Source organism: Thamnophis sirtalis, unplaced genomic scaffold, assembly GCF_051295495.1.
Source record: "Thamnophis sirtalis isolate CommonGarterSnake01/CBP01778 unplaced genomic scaffold, rThaSir2_p1.2 scaffold_6, whole genome shotgun sequence".
Lineage (NCBI taxonomy): Eukaryota > Metazoa > Chordata > Lepidosauria > Squamata > Natricidae > Thamnophis > Thamnophis sirtalis.
In genome coordinates, this window is record NW_028261386.1 from 62,370,002 (window position 1) to 62,389,262 (window position 19,261).

Here is a 19,261-nt window from a genome sequence, read left to right on the forward strand (position 1 = left end):
AGCCGAAGACATCAGTTCAAGAGTGATACACCCAACTCCACAGGCCATGACTTCAGCAAAGACATTGGGCCTTCAAGAGAAGACACACACTTTGGTTACCATAGGGACAGGGTCCGTCCAGGCTATGGGGAGCATGACACCCAACCAAATCCTGACTGGCAACTACTGTGCATGGGCTGAGTACAAGAAATTACATACCTTTTCAGGGATACATCCAGTGCCAGAGGGGGAGAAAGAATATGAAACTTGGATGGAACAGGCAGTACAAGCAGTTGAACAGCAGGATGTACCAGACGCCAAAAAAGAAACAGAGGGTCAGACAGAGCAGAGGCTTCTGTGGGCCAAGCCGGAGGGAGAGAAGAGAATAGGATAGTAGAGGCTTTAGTGGGCCAAGCCTGAGGGAAACAAGAGTTTGAGCAAAAGGAGAAAGGATAGAAAACAACGAAGGAGCAGAGGCTGTGGAAGGAGAGCCCAGCAGGCAGTTCAAGAGACAGTGAAGATAGAGAAAGAGGAAGAAGCTCCAACCAGCCACCTGAATCCGTGACCTACCTGCTGAAAGGAGGCTGACCACCACTCCATCACATGACCCTGGCAAGTAGAAGTGCATCAGAGAGGGACCAGGTTGGACTGGTAGTCATACGAAGGGGGCCAGGAGAACCCAGACTACAGCGGCCCTTGTGAGGCTAAGCACTACATACAGTACTGCCACATGTACCTTCCTTTCAGTTACTAGGACATAGATATCACATATTAGGCAACATTTGCATTGAATTTCTCAGCATTAACTCCAAGATCTCTCTCCTAGTCAGTTACTACCAGCAAAAATGTTTCTGGTGTGGGAGAGTTTGAGTTTTTCTGATACGTCTCATTTTGCATTTGCTTGGCTAAAAACGTGTGGATTTATGCTAATGGCACTATGCAAAAGGATGGAAAAATGAATGGCATTGCTAGTTTTAGCACTGTTTCCTTTTCTTATACATTTACTTTATTAACCAAATGTATATAGCTACCTTCTCATCAGAAGCACCAGAAGCCAATCTGGATGGTACACAACAATTATCTGTCAACAACTGACAATTTGTCAACAGCTCTCTATATACCAATGACTCTCTCTGTATACCAATGACTGCATCTCAAACAATCTATCTGTCAAACTACTGAAGTTTGCAGATGATACAGTGATCGATCTCATTCAAGACAATGATAAATCCACATATTGATGGGAGGTTGAACAACTAGCCTCATGGTGCGACTGGAACAATCTGGAATTGAACACACTCAAAACCATAGAAATAGTGGTAGACTTTAGGAGAAACCCTCCCATACTACTATCTCTTACAATACTAGGCAATATAGTATCAGCAGTAGAGACCATCAAATTTCGGTTCTACCACAAAACCGTGGTAGACAAAAGCGCGGTCGACGAAAGCGCGTATGTGACGTCATCACAGTGCGACGAAAAAGATTGAAAAATGTAAAAATAAAGCGAAAACCTTACCCTAACCCCCCCAAACCTAACCCTAAACCTAACCCTTAACCTAATCCTAAACCTAACCCTAAACCTAACCCTTAACCTAACGAAAAACCTAACGCTAACCCTTAACCTAATGCTAAACGTAACGCTAACGCTCTAAACCTAACCCTAACCCTTAACCTAACCCTAACCCTAACCCTAAACCTAACCCTTACCTTTATGTGAATCGGCTTGCTGTAATTTAATTTTTATTTCAATTTTTTGATCTTTTTCGTCGCGCTGTGATGACGTCACATACACGCTTTCGTCGACCGTGCTTTTGTGGAATGCGGTTTTGATGGGTCACGCAAATTTCTAGGTTCTATCATATCTTAAGACCTAAAATGGACACCTAAGATTAAAAACATCATCCAAAAAGCACAACAAAGAATGTTCTTTCTGCGCCAACTCAGAAAGCTCAAACTGCCCAAGGAGCTGCTGATTCAGTTATACATAGGAATTATTGAGTCTGTCATCTGCACCTCTATAACTGTCTGGTTTGACTCTGCAACCCAACAAGACAAACACAGACTTCAACAGATAATTAGAACTGCAGAAAAACCAATTACTACCAACTTGCCTTCCATTGAGGACCTGTATACTCCCCAAGTCATAAAGCGGGCTGTGAAAATATTAACAGACCTCTCACATCCTGGACATAAACTGTTTCAACTTCTACTCTCAAAAGTATAGAGCAATGCACACCAGAACAACTAGACACAAGAACAGTTTTTTTCCCGAGTGCCATCACTCTGCTAAACAAATAATTCCCTCAACACTGTCAAAATATTTACTATGTCTGCACTACTATTAATCTTCTCATCCTTCCTATCACATATTTCCTCCTACTTATGACTGTATAACTGTAACTTTGTTGCTTGTATCCTTACGATTTATATAGATTATTTCCTAATATGATTTGATTGCTTATTTGTACCCTATGACTATATTAAGTGTTGTACCTTATTATTCTTGATGAATGTATTTTTTGTTCATGTACACTGAGAGCATATGGACCAAAGGCAAATTCCTTGTGTGTCCAATCACACTTGGCCAATAAAGCTATTCTATTCTATTCTATTCTATTCTATTTAAATGCAATTGTTAAAAATACACAAAAACTACTGATGCAGTACACACTATAGGAGAAGGGATGATAAAAGTCACCCTCTTAGCAATGGAAGTATCTAAGGAAGTTTTTTAATCTCATGCATTTCCTATGTTTACTATTTATTACTCCTTTTTTGTATTACGCTTAATGTGGTTTACCATGAAAATATATAGCATGAGAGATGAATTATTTCTAATAGCTGTTCAACTGGGTTCTGTTTTGTTTTTGACTAAATTTAAAGGTCTGGTACTTTCCTAAATGATTTAAGATAGCATTGCCTTAAAATTATTTCCTCCCTTATTGCCCCAACAATTCTTGCTGAATTCGATAAAAGAGAAATTCACTTTCCAAATTTCTTTCAGAGCAGAGAATTCAGTGCAATTGCTGATGGATAAAATGTCATTTAGGGAGGTGGTGGCTCAGTGGCTAAGATGCTGAGCTTGTTGATCAGAAAGGTTGGCAGTTTGGCAGTTCAAATCCCTAGTGCCACGTAAAGGAATGAGCTCCTGTTACTTGTCCCAGCTTCTGCCAACCTAGCAGTTCGAAAACATGTAAAAATGCAAGTAGAAAAATAGGGACCACCTTTGGTGGGAAGGTAACAGCATTCCATGCACCTTCAGCATTTAGTCATGCCAGCCACATGACCATGGAGACGTCTTCGGACAGTGCTGGCTCTTCAGCTTTGAAATGGAGATGAGCACCACCCCCTAGAGTCGGGAACAACTAGCACGTATGTGCAAGGGGAACCTTTACCTTTAGAATGTCATCTGTTGTCTGCAGAATCCCTGGCTTTGAAATGATATTTGAAATGGATTCTAAGGGGAGGCTTCATGAAGGAACTTCTTCAGCGGCCCAGGTCCAGCTTCAAAGTGGGAGCAGCCAGGAAAGCTTTGACGACTTTCTTGGATAGTCTTCAATGTTACTTTGCTGAAGGTTTTTGCTTTTGTTTTGTGAAGTTTTATAAACACTATTTTCGTAATATACATATTTTCAATTGCTTTTGTACATTGTATTGTATTATATGTATATTGCAGTGATGGCTAACTTTTTTGGTGCCGTGTGCCGAAAGCACCCACATGTGCATACCCACAATGCGATGCATGCATGACCCCTGCACTGTCTTCCCCCTGTGCATGCATGTGTGACCCCCATATGCATCTTGCCCCCATGCATGTGCACACATACCCTGCATGTGCCATGCTCCTGAATATGCGCACACACACCATGTGCCACACCCCCACACATGCCCTGAGTTGGGGCAATGGCTTGCAGGCCTGCAGAGAGGGCTCTGGGTGCCACCTGTGCCATAGGTTTGCCATCACAGGAATATTGTATTCATTTGTACTGTTAGTATGTGTTTTGTATTTTAGATTTTTATGACCCAGGAACTTCAACTTCCCATTTATAGACTCTGGAGGGCTCTGAGATTGGACTACCAGATAAGAGCAGAAAAAAAAATAGATTGGGCTGGGTTGGTGGAAATAAAATACCCCCATTCCCACTCCCATTCTCAAAAGCCTTGCAAAATCAAGAAAAAAACAAACACAAATGTCAAACCCTGAGCTTTCTCATCCATACCTCCACAAGTACCACCTTGGCATTGTAAAGCCTTTCACATTCATTAACAATTTGACTAAAGTTGTGATCCTCAACCCAGAAAAAAGGGGGCCATTTCCATTTTAGAATAATTGCTAAAGTAGAACTCTTTCAACTTGTCTTGTCCCACTCTAAGGTAGGTGCAACAAATCTTTGATATATATGAATGAGGCCTGTTGCTGGTCTTTGAGATCCACAGAAGGCCTTCACACTGCCATTTGTGAGAAATGATTCTTCTAAATGGAAATTCTGTGTGATTGTCTCTATTTCCACAGTCAGAGCAACTCATTTGATCACATGGAAACTTTTTCTTAGTAGTTGTATGAAAGACAGTTTCATATCACCCCGAACCAGAGGTGATATTCAGCGGTTCTGACCAGTTCTGGAGAACCAGTAGTGGAAACATTGAGTAGTTTGGAGAACCGGTAAATACCATGACTGCCCCTGCATCCATCTAATCTCTGCCTCCTGAGTCCCAGCTGATCGGGAAGGAGTGGGGATTTTGTAGTAACCTACCCCTGGAGTTGGGAGGAAATACTATCCATCAATGATGCAGGTTAGGACTACATTGGCCTTTTTTGACAACTTTAGCACGCTGCTGGCTCATACTTAAATGAGGACATCTAGAACCGTCTCACAGTATTACTGTTGAGCCTGGTACGTTCTACACCTGTGCAGATTATATGACAAATATGCATTTTTCATCTATTAGCTAAAACTCCAGTTGCTTTGAATCTGTTAAATATCTCTGAATTCCCTCTGCCATCCATATTTATCAATTTCCTGGGCATGTTTTAAAACTGTTTTTCCAAAAAAAGGAGGGTTTTTAAATTCAAATATTTGAATTACCTAAACTACAAGACTTTGAAAATGTAAAAAAAATATGGATTCATTCCTTCTTTTCATAAGTACAAATTAAACTTGCAGATTTGAACATAACTATGCCGTGTTTATTACTCCTTCAGTTTTAATTACTTTGTAAAAAGAAGCTGCACATATTCAGTGATTAAAAAGGTTCCTGGAAACTTCGGGTAACACATGCAATTATTCTGCCTCATGTTGTTCATTTGAACATGGCCTCCATTTGAATCATCTGAAATGCAGCTGACTCTACCTGGTTATAAAGTCCAGATTGGGACTATTATGAAGATGATGGTTCCTCAACCTATTTGGGGTGGGGGAGCTAAGCACCATCAAGCTGTAGAATAATTGAGAGATCACTCAGCTATATAAAATTCAGCTATATTGCCATGGGAAAAAGGGACCTTGGGGAAATCTTCCAATGGATATTCCTCATTGGGAAATCCAATAAAGCTAATGAGATTTAGAACAGACAAATGAAAGTCCTTCTTTACACACACAATAGCAACTAACATAGTCAGCTTTAAAGAGGCATTATATAAAATAACAAAGAATAGGTTGATCAAAAACTATTATACTTTAAGATTCAGTGTCACCAACATTTTGGCAGATGCATGCTTCCAAATAGCAGTTGTAGGGTAACAATGGAGAAAAAAGGCATGTCTCATTAGTTTCTTTTCAGAGATCCTTGGTTGGTCATTGTGAGAATCAAGGTGTTGGCTAGAATGGCCTTTGAGCTCTACTCTTAACTTCTTATAGAAGGTGCAACTAAAGGGCAGATCTTTGGGCTTTAAAATCTTTTCTAGCCCTAGCAGTTAGCATAGGAATATCTATCTGCCACCTCCTATCTTATTTACCTTGAAATTGTTCTTTTCAGTTCTTAGATTGATTTGCCACTGACACTCTCACCTTGCCTGAACTTCCGGAATAAATTCTAGCCATATTTCAAGTTCTGCTTATACCTTGGCATTGTGAGTTTTCCTTCCAATCTTGCCCTTGCCTGGTAAGTACTTAGATTGCTCTATGGCCTTGTTCCCCTGAGACAGAATCAACCTGGGATACTTGATAAGAAATAATGAAGTAAATGAACATAGGTTTCAGATAGTCCCATGGTAAGTTAATTTTAAAAATCACAACCATCATGAAGAACCATCATAATTAATATTATGAAAACTAAAATTGTAATATCTAAAATTGTATACAATTTCTACCACACAAAGTTTCTCCCACTGAGAAAAAAACTAATTTGCACCCTATTGTAAGGATGAAAATCAGTTTTCTTAGTTCTTTGTCTAAACAATTACACTAGTTATTTCACAGCTCTTTACATTAGTGTTGATTGTGCAAATTGCCTCAGCTGTGCTTGTACAACCACTTTTTGTTCCTTTCTCTCATTTAACATGGAATCCCAGGCTTCAAGTGCACCAATATGTTTCTACAGCACTCCAAGGGATAGTTAAGGGGTAGAGTTGTTTGAAAAGTCAACTATTACAGCAGTCAAATCTGAGAAATAAGACTACAAGACAAGATGCCTATTGCTAGAGTTCAGTTTATGAATTAACAGTGTAACCTTTTCCATTTTATTTGGTGCCACATCGGAAGGGTAAAAATTCGTTAAAATGACTTTGTTATTCTGGTTTCTTTATTCAATAGTCCAGGTTAACTTGACCCACTGCTATTAACACCCTGAAGTATAAAATGTATACTTATAAAATTGAGTAGTATTTCCTTGGAGGCATCCTGCATTATGTCCTTCATACTTTTGACAATCAAAATAAACATATTGACTTTCAGAAAATGTCCGGGCCATTTCCTGCAACATTGAAGTCTGCATGACTTCTAACCACAGTACAAAGAGGATTAAAATTCAACTAAAGTAAACTCACTGGAGAAACTGACTCTTCTGAAAAGTGATGAGTCATGTTTTCTGTTATGAGTGAAATCATAACTTACATAATTTATCTAATTATTCTCCATCTGTTTTTGTATCATCTGCAGAAATTGTTAACAATCTCCGGAGATTTAGAGAGAATCGAGGGGATCCAAACACAGGACTGTGCATAGTTGTGTGCTGTTGTACTATATCAGAGAAACAGCCTGTGGTGATATTGTTTCAAGCTCTTTCTGTGTTGGTTCTGGAAGATCCACACCCAATAAAAGAGAGAGCTGTATGAAAGTCTCTGAGGACAGATTTGTGAGATACTAAGCCACAATGACAGACTTTCATGTTAAATAAAGCTTTAACATGGCCAGAGGCTTACACACTTGCTTGGCTAAAGTAATGGATTAAGCTGAAAATAAATTGGAATTCACAACATAAAAATGTAGTACTCAATTTTCAGAGCTTTAGATAGTGATGACCTTTTCTCGGTTTTTTTTTTCTGCACTATTGTTTCATACACATATGAAAAAGAGAGAATCAATCCAAAGCAGCCCAGGAAGGATCCCTTTATTTTAGAATTTGCATTCTGATACTATTTATTTGATTCAAAACCCTACTTGTTTTTCTTTTTACAACCCTGAATAGAGCTGAGTGTTTGCTGGCTGGATGCCTTTCCTGACACCACATAGCGTTCACAGCAGATATCTTTTTGTTTGTGCCCTACAAGAGAAATACAGTATCTGCCACGACCCAGGATTGAACTCTCAACCTTCTCAACTCTCAACCTTCCTACTGGAAGAAAGGCCATTATTATTATACAATTGTATCACAGACGCCAGTTGTTTTGCTGGATTTGGCATTGGTTACTAGTCGGGCCCCACCCAGGGGCCTAGGACGTCATAACCTATTTTTGTAATATGCGTGCAGATCCAAGCAGTGCAGCTTTTTGCATTTGACTGATGGTGATTTTGTCAATTTTTAACTGTTTTAACTGTAATTTAAAATGTAATTCCAGTGCTTTTGGAATAGCACCCAGTGTGCCAATTACCACTGGAATTATCACTGCTGATTTGTGCCATAGTTATTGAATTTTGATTTTTAAGTCCTGGTATTTTGCAATTTTTTTCATATTCCTTCTCGGTGACCCTGCTATTATTATTATTATTATTATTATTATTATTATTATTATTATTATTATTATTATTATTGTTGTTGTTGTTGTTGTTGTTGTTGTTATTATTATTATTGTTGTTATTATTATTATTATTATACAATTTTATGACAGCGGCCAGTTGTTTCGCCGGATTTGGCATTGGTTACTAGTCGGGCCCCACCCAGGGGCCTAGGACGTCATAACGTATTTTCGTAATATGCGTGCAGATCCAAGCAGTGCGGCTTTTTGCATTTGACTGATGGTGATTTTGTCAATATTTAACTGTTTTAAATGTAATTCCAGTGCTTTTGGAATAGCACCCAGTGTGCCAATTACCACTGGAATTACCACTGCTGGTTTGTGCCATAGTCGTTGAATTTCGATTTGTAAGTCCTGGTATCTTGCGATTTTTTCATGTTCCTTCTCGGCGACCCTGCTATCACCTGGTATTGCGATGTCTATGATTGTGACCTTATTTTTCTCAACCAGTGTGATGTCTGGTGTATTATGCGCCAGTATTTTGTCGGTTTGTATACGGAAATCCCACAAGATCTTGACCATCTGATTTTCTGTGACTTTTTCAGGCTGATGTTCCCACCAGTTTTTGCTGTTTTAATATTATAATTTTTGCACAAATTCCAATGGATCATTTGTGCTACTGAATTGTGCCGCAATTTATAATCAGTCTGCGCGATTTTTTTGCAGCAGCTGAGTATGTGATCAACAGTTTCGTCAGCTTCTTTGCAAAGTCTGCATTTGGCATCATCAGAGGATTTTTCGATTTTGGCCTTAATGGCATTTGTGCGGATAGCTTGTTCTTGCGCAGCCAGGATTAGTGACTCTGTTTCTTTCTTTAATGTACCTGTTGTTAACCATAACCAAGTTTGTTCACTGTCCACTTTATCTTTTATTTTTTCCAGAAATTGGCCATGCAGTGCTTTGTTCTGCCAACTCTCCATTCTTGATTTTATCACATCTTTTCTGTATTCTTGTTTCGTCTGTTGGGCCTTCAGTAGATTTTTGTTCTTTACTTCGATTAATAGATGTTCTTGACTTTCTTTTAAATAATCAGCCAGTGCATGTTTTTCTTCTTCAACTGTTTGCTTCACTTGTAATAATCCTCTGCCTCCTGATTTTCGGGGCAGATATAGTCTATCAGTATCACCACGTGGATGTAAACTGTAGTGCATTGTTATTAGTTTCCTGGTTTTTCGGTCCAAAAGGTCCAAATCAGCTTGTGTCCAGTTAATTATACCAGCTGTGTATCTTATAACTGGTATTGCCCAGGTATTTATGGCCTTGATTGTATTTCCACCATTCAATTTAGATTTCAATATTTTCCTAACTCTGTTGGTGTACTCTCGCCTGACAATAGTTTTTACTTCTCCATGCTTGATGTTATCCAACTGCAGAATGCCTAAGTATTTGTAGGCTTCATTTTCTTTGCATTTAATTAATTGGCCATTGGGCATTTCAATTCCCTCACATGCAGTGATTTTTCCCCTTTTTATGGATACAGTGGCGCATTTTTCCATGCCAAACTGCATTGAAATATCGATGCTGAATACTCGGACTGTGTTTGTCAATGATTGGATTTCTATTTCTGACTTTCCATAGAGTTTCAAATCATCCATATATAGTAAATGCGAAATTTTTTCAGCTTCTTTGGCTGTTTGGTAGCCTAATTTCATTTTTTTTTAAGATTACTGATAGTGGGATCATTGCGATGATGAAAAGAAGAGGTGAAAGTGAATCACCCTCGAAAATTCCTCGCTTGATATTAACCATTCCATAGATCTCATTCCCTACTGCCAACTCAGTTCTCCATTGTTTCATTGCCTTTTCAGTAAAGGATGTAATATTTCTGCTAATGCCAGTTGTTTCTAAGCATTTTATGATCCAACTATGTGGCAGTGAGTCAAATGTCTTTTTGTAATCAATCCAGACCATATTCAAGTTCGTTTTTCTGTTCTTACAATTTTCTAATATCATTTTATCAATTAGAAGCTGATCTTTTGTGCCCCTGCTCCTTCTTTTGTTGCCTTTTTGCTCTACTGGCAAGATGTTGTTTGTTTCCAAATAATCCATCATGTTATCTGCAATAATGCCTGTGAGTAATTTGAAGGTTGTTGGTAAGCATGTTATTGGTCTGTAGTTTTCAGGTGTTGTTCCTTTAGTTGCATCTTTCTGAATCAAGTATGTTTTTCCAGTTGTCAACCATTCATCAATTTGGCCCTTTTGTAAAATTTCATTCAGTTGCCTGGCCAATATTGCATGTAAACTGGTCAGATATTTGAGCCAGAAACCATGTAATTGGTCCTTTCCAGGTGATGTCCAATTCTTTACCCTTTTAACTCAATTTTTGACCATCTTAGTTGTTATTGCTAATACTTGCATTTGTTTGTTGTCAATGCTTTTCTCAAAGTCATGTATCCACTTTGCTTCCTTGTTGTAGTCCTTTGCATTTTCCCACAATTCTTTCCAGAATTCAACTGTGGCCTGTTTTTCTGGTTTTTCACTTTTGGTGTCACCATTCACATTAAGACTTTGATAAAAAAATGCCGTTGGTCTGATTGAAATTGCTGATTTTGTTTATATTGGATGATTTGTGCCTATCTTTCAATTTATTATTATTATTATACAATTGTATCACAGCGGCCAGTTGTTTCGCCGGATTTGGCATTGGTTACTAGTCGGGCCCCACCCAGGGGCCTAGGACGTCGTAACGTATTTTCGTAATATGCATGCAGATCCAAGCAGTGCGGCTTTTTGCATTTGACTGATGGTGATTTTGTCAATATTTAACTGTTTTAAATGTAATTCCAGTGCTTTTGGAATAGCACCCAGTGTGCCAATTACCACTGGAATTACCACTGCTGGTTTGTGCCATAGTCATTGAATTTCGATTTTTAAGTCCTGGTATCTTGCGATTTTTTCATGTTCCTTCTCGGCGACCCTGCTATCACCTGGTATTGCGATGTCTATGATTGTGACCTTATTTTTCTCAACCAGTGTGATGTCTGGTGTATTATGCGCCAGTATTTTGTCGGTTTGTATACGGAAATCCCACAAGATCTTGACCATCTGATTTTCTGTGACTTATTCAGGCTGATGTTCCCACCAGTTTGTTGCTGTTTTAATATTATAATTTTTGCACAAATTCCAATGGATCATTTGTGCTACTGAATTGTGCCGCAATTTATAATCAGTCTGCGCGATTTTTTTACAGCAGCTGAGTATGTGATCAACAGTTTCGTCAGCTTCTTTGCAAAGTCTGCATTTGGCATCATCAGAGGATTTTTCGATTTTGGCCTTAATGGCATTTGTGCGGATAGCTTGTTCTTGCGCAGCCAGGATTAGTGACTCTGTTTCTTTCTTTAATGTACCTGTTTTTAACCATAACCAACTTTGTTCACTGTCCACTTTATCTTTTATTTTTTCCAGAAATTGACCATGCAGTGCTTTGTTCTGCCAACTCTCCATTCTTGATTTTATCACATATTTCTGTATTCTTGTTTTGTCTGTTGGGCTTTCAGTAGATTTTTGTTCTTTACTTCGATTAATAGATGTTCTTGACTTTCTTTTAAATAATCAGCCAGTGCATGTTTTTCTTCTTCAACTGTTTGCTTCACTTGTAATAATCCTCTGCCACCTGATTTTCGGGGCAGATATAGTCTATCAGTATCACCACGTGGATGTAAACTGTAGTGCATTGTCATTAGTTTCCTGGTTTTTCGGTCCAAAAGGTCCAAATCAGCTTGTGTCCAGTGAACTATGCCAGCTGTGTATCTTATAACTGGTATTGCCCAGGTATTTATGGCCTTGGTTGTATTTCCACCATTCAATTTAGATTTCAAAATTTTCCTAACTCTGTTGGTGTACTCTTGTCTGACAATAGTTTTTACTTCTCCATGCTTGATGTTATCCAACTGCAGAATGCCTAAGTATTTGTAGGCTTCATTTTCTTTGCATTTAATTAGTTGGCCATTGGGCATTTCAACTCCCTCAGATGCAGTGATTTTGCCCCTTTTTATGGATACAGTGGCGCATTTTTCCATGCCAAACTGCATTGAAATATCGGTGCTGAATACTCGGACTGTATTTGTCAATGATTGGATTTCTATTTCTGACTTTCCATAGAGTTTCAAATCATCCATATATAGTAAATGCGAAATTTTTTCAGCTTTTTTGGCTGTTTGGTAGCCTAATTTCATTTTTTTTAAGATTACTGATAGTGGGATCATTGCGATGATGAAGAGAAGAGGTGAAAGTGAATCACCCTGGAAAATTCCTCGCTTGATGTTAACCATTCCGTAGCTCTCATTCCCTACTGCCAACTCAGTTCTCCATTGTTTCATTGCCTTTTCAGTAAAGGATGTAATATTTTTGCTAATGCCAGTTGTTTCTAAGCATTTTATGATCCAACTATGTGGCAGTGAGTCAAATGCCTTTTTGTAATCAATCCAGACCATATTCAAGTTCGTTTTTCTGTTCTTACAATTTTCTAATATCATTTTATCAATTAGAAGCTGATCTTTTGTGCCCCTGCTCCTTCTTTTGTTGCCTTTTTGCTCTACTGGCAAGATGTTGTTTGTTTCCAAATAATCCATCATGTTATCTGCAATAATGCCTGTGAGTAATTTGAAGGTTGTTGGCAAGCATGTTATTGGTCTATAGTTTTCAGGTGTTGTTCCTTTAGTTGGATCTTTCTGAATCAAGTATGTTTTTTCCAGTTGTCAACCATTCATCAATTTGGCCCTTTTGTAAAATTTCATTCAGTTGCCTGGCCAATATTGCATGTAAACTGGTCAGATATTTGAGCCAGAAACCATGTAATTGGTCCTTTCCAGGTGATGTCCAATTCTTTACCTTTTTAACTCGATTTTTGACCATCTCAGTTGTTATTTCTAATACTTGCATTTGTTTGTTGCCAATGCTTTTCTTAAAGTCATGTATCCACTTTGCTTCCTTGTTGTAGTCCTTTGCATTTTCCCACAATTCTTTCCAGAATTCAACTGTGGCCTCTTTTTCTGGTTTTTCACTTTTGGTGTCACCATTTACATTAAGACTTTGATAAAAACGCCGTTGGTCTGATCGAAATTGCTGATTTTGTTTATATTGGATGATTCGTGCCTCATATCTTTCAATTTTTCTAGCTGTTGCTGTTATCTGCTGTTTTACAATCTCTACAGCTTCATTGATGTTTCTTGTATCCAATCTATATCTCCTGATTAGCCGATCTATGATTTTGTTGTTTTTAAGCCGTTGCTCATGCATGTTCTTTAAGTTACTAGCATCTGCCCTTAATTTTTTTATTTTTTGTTCTAAAGGGATTTTCCACTTTGGCTTTGATGCTTTTTCTGTTGTGTGACTAGGTACTTTAATTTTAATGCCTAGTTCATTAGTGACTATTACAGCTGCGCTGTACATTAACTGGTTTGTTTCCAAGATGGATCCCGGTTCAATTGTTGAAAACACTGCATTAACCATTTTCATGATAGGGGCCAAAATTTTCTTCGGCACAGTTTTTAGTGATAGTAAACGTTGCCTTTCCTCATTAAGCAGAAAATGCTCCATGATCTTATCCTTCAATTCTTTTTGTTTTTGAGTTAGTTCATCAGTTGGTTCAGTGATAACTGGTTCTAGTGGTGGTGATGTTATTTCCTCCACAAGAGCTTCTTCTGGGAGTTCTACTATAATGTCTTTAGTTGTGTCTTGAATATCAGTTATTTCCGCTTGTGATATTGTTTTTTGGGTTTTGCAATTTGCCTGAATTTCCTCATGTTCAACTTCACTAAACACTTTATTCCGTATAATAAATCGCCGTTGATCTGCTAGTCTGCTTATTATTATTATTATTATTATTATTATTATTATTATTATTATTATTATTATTGGTGATACTTAAGTAAAAAATAATGCTGGTATTTTAGACTATATGACATTTTATTATTTATTATTTACATTTATTTATTAATCATATTTATATGGGTGCCCATCTCACATAGTGTGACTCTGGTTGGCATATAAAATAACAATTAAAGCAATTTTAAAAACATTCAAAAGTACAAAAAATAATATTATGAAAGGCTAAGAGAGAGCATGAGAATATAAACAACTGAGTCATTTAACCAATTAGCATTAGCAATATCCAAGCCTGATGACACAATCAAATTTTAACAGATTTTTGAAAGCCAGGAAAGATGGGGCCAATCTCCCTTAGATGTGTATGGTGTTTCATAGGCGAATAAAGGTAAAGGTAAAGGTTTCAATCACACATATGTGCTAGTCCTTCCCTACTCTAGGGGCAGTGCTCCTCTCTGTTTCAAAGCCAAAGAACCAATGCTGCTCAAAGATGTTTTCATGGTGATGTGGCTGGCATGACTAGATGCCAAAGGTGCATGGAACCCTGTTACCTTGCCACCAAAGGTGATTCCTATTTTTTACATACATTCAAACTGCTAGGTTGGCAGAAGCTGGGACAAGTAGTGGGAGCTAGGGATTTGAATCGCTGAACTGATCGACAAGCTCAGTGTCTTAGTCACTGAGCCATCGCATCCCTTCCATAGGTGGGTAGAAAGTGCAAAATTTACAGACAATTTTCAGTTGCTCAAACAATAGAAAACATTATTACAATAGCCTAACAATACTTCCTAGCTGTGGGCTAATCACTGAAGAAGAATAGAACCAACAATACAATCCCCAAATCAACCACAGGAACATTATGACTGAGTCAATATTTAATATTTAATTAAAGCTGAATTAACATGAAAAACCTAAGGAGAACAATCTTAAGTAGGGAATAACCTTAATCATGTTATTCAGAATTCTAACACTAATATCGCTATATCCTATAAGCTTAACAACTCTGTATGTGAGAGAAACAAATGAATTCAGAGTAACATCTATTTTTACATACCCTTTCTACACAGTCAAATTAAGGCCGACTAATAAGATCAGCATAAGCAGCCTTCTCCAACTGTGACCAAAATACAAAGTTACATGAGAACCGAAAAATTAAAACTTCATAAGATTCATGTTCAAATAAGTGGTGATAAACCATATGAGCCATAGTGGCACAGTGGTTAGAATGCAGTATTACTAACTCTGCTCACATTGCCAGGAGTTTGATTCCTTTGATCATGACCAGCTCAAGGTTGACTCAGTCTTTCAGCCTTCCAAGGTTGGTAAAATGAGAACCTAGATTGTTGGGGGCAATATACGGACTCTGCAAACAGCTTAGAGCAGTGATAGCTAAACTTTTGTCCTCATGTGTCATCATGTGCTGAAAGTGTGTGTGCGCAACAGCGCAGTTGCACGCCTGCACCCATAATGCAATGCGTCCCCTGTGCCCAGCCCCCCATGTAATGCATGCATGATTCCCAGTGCATATGGGCTCCCCTCCCCCATGCCCTGTTTTGGCTTTCATGTTGGTACAGAAAGCCTTCCATGCCCAAAACATGCACCCCCACACACATGCACCCCCCATGCTCCATTTTGGGCCTGAAAACTCTCCTGCACCAACCTGGAAACCAAAATGGGGTGAAGCCCCAAAATGCAATGTTAGTGCCTCTCTCCCCACGCATATGCTCCATCCCCCCTGCAAATCCAAAGACCAGCTGGCAGGCGGGAGATATACATGTGCATACACAGTGGAGCTGGGCTGTGGTGACGGCTGACATGCCTGCAGAGAGGACTCTGTGTGCCACCTGTGGCACGCGTGCCACAGGTTTGCCATCACAGGCTTAGAGAGAACTTTAAAGCACTGTGAAGCAATATATATAAGTTATTGCTCTTTATTTGTTTGGGAAATGGCTGTAACAATGTATTTTGGAAAGCATAGCTATCCAGCTGCTTCGGTGAATTTAAGACTTATTCCTAACCTTCATAATATATGGTTGGGGCTCTCCACTTATGAGTAATGTCTTATGGCATTCTATTTATTATATACAACATTTAATTCAATTACCTAAAACTCCCCCCAGCAAAGAATCAAAACACTGTAGCATGAATGTATTTATTGACTTCCTTGCTAACGAAAAAGACATTTGGTAAAATGCAACCAAGTTTCATTGTCAGATAACAATTGGCTAATATTACTCCCACTGTAGAAAATTATTCCTTCACATAAATATATTTTCTATCAGCTTTGCTGACAGGATCAATTGCTTGTTGGTTGATTTAGTGGAGGCCATTGGAGGACAGGTGACTTGTTGGTTTAGGATAGTTCTCATTCTCCTTTGTTGAAACTTCAGCTATTTGAAGTGCCTCTTTCATTATTCAATAAATGATATGTCAAACCATACTCCATACTATAGGTATAGAAAAGCTACTTTTCACTGTTTTGTCATGTTACAGCATGACAAGGAAATACAGTATATGAAGATAGGAGCTCTGAAATTGGTATTTGGCTCTATTAGACTCCAACAGCAAAGTCAAAAGAAAGCATCAGAATGACACATTTGCATGCGGTTCCGTTCTAATAAAGACCATTTATATTTTATTATTCCAGGTATTAGGCACACCTAACATGGGCAGAGAAGATAGTACTAGATCAGAAATTTAAGAAAATAAGTACTTTTCTCGTGCAATATGGCTCCTCTTGAATGACCAAGCAGTCCATAAACAGGTCATGAATATAATTGTAACTTCTGCTTGAGTTTGTCAGCAAATGGCACTAGGATATTGGAATCATCATCATGATTTGCCATGCTATGAGTGATGTTACTTCTTTGAATTTGTCTTAATCTTGTGTTTGTTTCATCCCTGAATTTGTATTATCCTATTTCAAAGTCATGAGTGCCACAAAGCCATACTATTTGGTAGGCATTTGGAATGGAATAAATACTAGCACATTTCATCAAGTTCCATGGATATATCCTTCTGATGCTCACATCAATAAGCAATGAAGATATAAGAACATGGATTCTGCCCCTACCTTGATTTAGTTAGTCCAAATCTATATGAAAACCTAAAGAGCAGGACATCAAGTATTTATCATATTCATGAATGCCCAGATTGTTGTTGGGGGCAATATGCTGACTCTGTAAACTGCTTAGAGAAGGCTTAAAGCCCTATGAAGTGGTATATAAGTCTAACTGCTATTGCTACTTATGAGGGTATACCACAAAGAAGAGGGTGGTCCACCTATTTTCCAAAGCACCAAAAGGCAAGACAAGAAATAACCTAGAACTAAAGAGAAATTTCCTAAGAGTGAGGTTGATTAACCAGTGGAACAGCTTGCCATCAGAAGTTGTGTTTGCTCCATCACTGAAGACTTTTAAGAAACTGAACAGCCACATAATCTAGAAAGGTATAGGGTCTCCTGTTTGATGACCTTCAAGGTCCCTTCCAATGTTTATTCTGTTAACTGTTAATTCTGTTATTTATAGACTCTTAAAAGATGTTTCAGGTTGCAATTCTCTTGCAATAATGTAAAGCCCAAACTTAATTCTGTGTAAAGATGCATGCGGATCAACTTTTAAAATATGAATTGAAATGTTAATGACAGAAGCTGATTTGACAGACCTGAGAATCAGCAAGGAAGTTATACAGAGCCAAGGGGAGAACCACTTTTATGCACTTCTAAGAAATATAAAAGTTGTAAAATAGACTTAGATGGGAGTGAACACAATTCTAAAAGGCGAGGATAAGAAAATGCAATGTTTCTGCTTGCCTAATTTTTACAAGCCTCTATCTGTATCTTCAGCTTCTAAACTACATCTAATGTTTTTAATGATGACTTAAATCCTCAGAAGTTGTTTTAAGAGGTGTAAAAATGCAGTCATGAGAAAAAAAGATTTTTGGGTGAGCAAAAGGGTATTAGCATACTACCTAAGGCCATGTTTCTCAACCTTGGCCATTTGAAGATGCGTGGACTCCAAACTCCCAGAATTCTCAGACAACATCTAGGCTTATCTAGGAGTTGATGCCAACATTTTAAAATATGGCTATCAGGATTTATATTTGTTTTATAAAAGCTTAGTCTTATCTGAAGGACTTTAGGTAGATTAACCAATAGACTGGTTAAAGGAAACATGTGAAAACCATGAGTAGAAAAATATACTCAAGATCAGACTCCAGCTATAACACTAGTCACAAGGGGAACACAATTAAGGCAATTTTAGAGGCTATAAAACAAAATCATATATTATACGTGCCTTAAACATTTCAGCATTAAAATCAGTGATTCGTTTTAATATAAAGTAAAAACCAGTCTGGATTTCAATTAAAGATCCTGTAAAAGAAGAACACTCTTTTGTATGTGAATAAGTGGAAAAAGGAAGGCACAACAATTATTTTCTTTTCATTTTACCACTGTGGAGAGATTTAAATCTTTAAGAAAACAAAACAAGTCTCCAATGTTTCTTCAATCTACGTTTAAATGAAGGGTCACAAAAATTTGAATGGACACTAAAGAGTAGCAAGGAGATAGAGAAAACTTCACCTGTTGCTGTCATCTAGTGGTTATCCTGATTTTTGCAATTCAGATATGATAGTGCTATTTCTAAATGACATACTTTATTATTTATTCATTAATTTATAACATTTATTTACTGCCTATCTCATATCCAATTACTCTGGCTGGCCTACAGCATTAAAAAATGAAAAATATTAAAATCATTCATCAAAAAAAACCACAGCAAATAAAAACAGTAACAAATAAAATCAAGGAGACAAGATAGCAAAGAAGGTTGCTAGATGTGTGTGTGTGTGTGTGTGTGTGTGTGTGTGTGTGTGTGTGTGTTAAATACTGAGGTTCATGTACTCAGTAGACAGGATGCAGAATGTTTCAATCATTTGAGAATAGGTGAAATAAAATTATCACAAAACTCAGCATGTTAATTTCAAATAGCCTGAGCATTAGAGGGTAGATAAAATGCATAAGTTAATGTTAAGGGACAGTTTTATTTCTGATGTTTTATTGAGAGGTTTAATCAATATTTCCAGCTCGTTTTATAGCATATACCTTATCTGAGGCACAGATATCAAATCCAGGCTCCATTTGAAGTGATTATGTCAACATATTAAAAACAAGAAAAAAGTCAAGGAAACAATTGGTCAATTGCTGGGAGAAAGTGGCAAGATGGTGACACGCAACAGGGAGAAAGCAGAACTATTTAATTCATTTTTTGCATCTGTCTT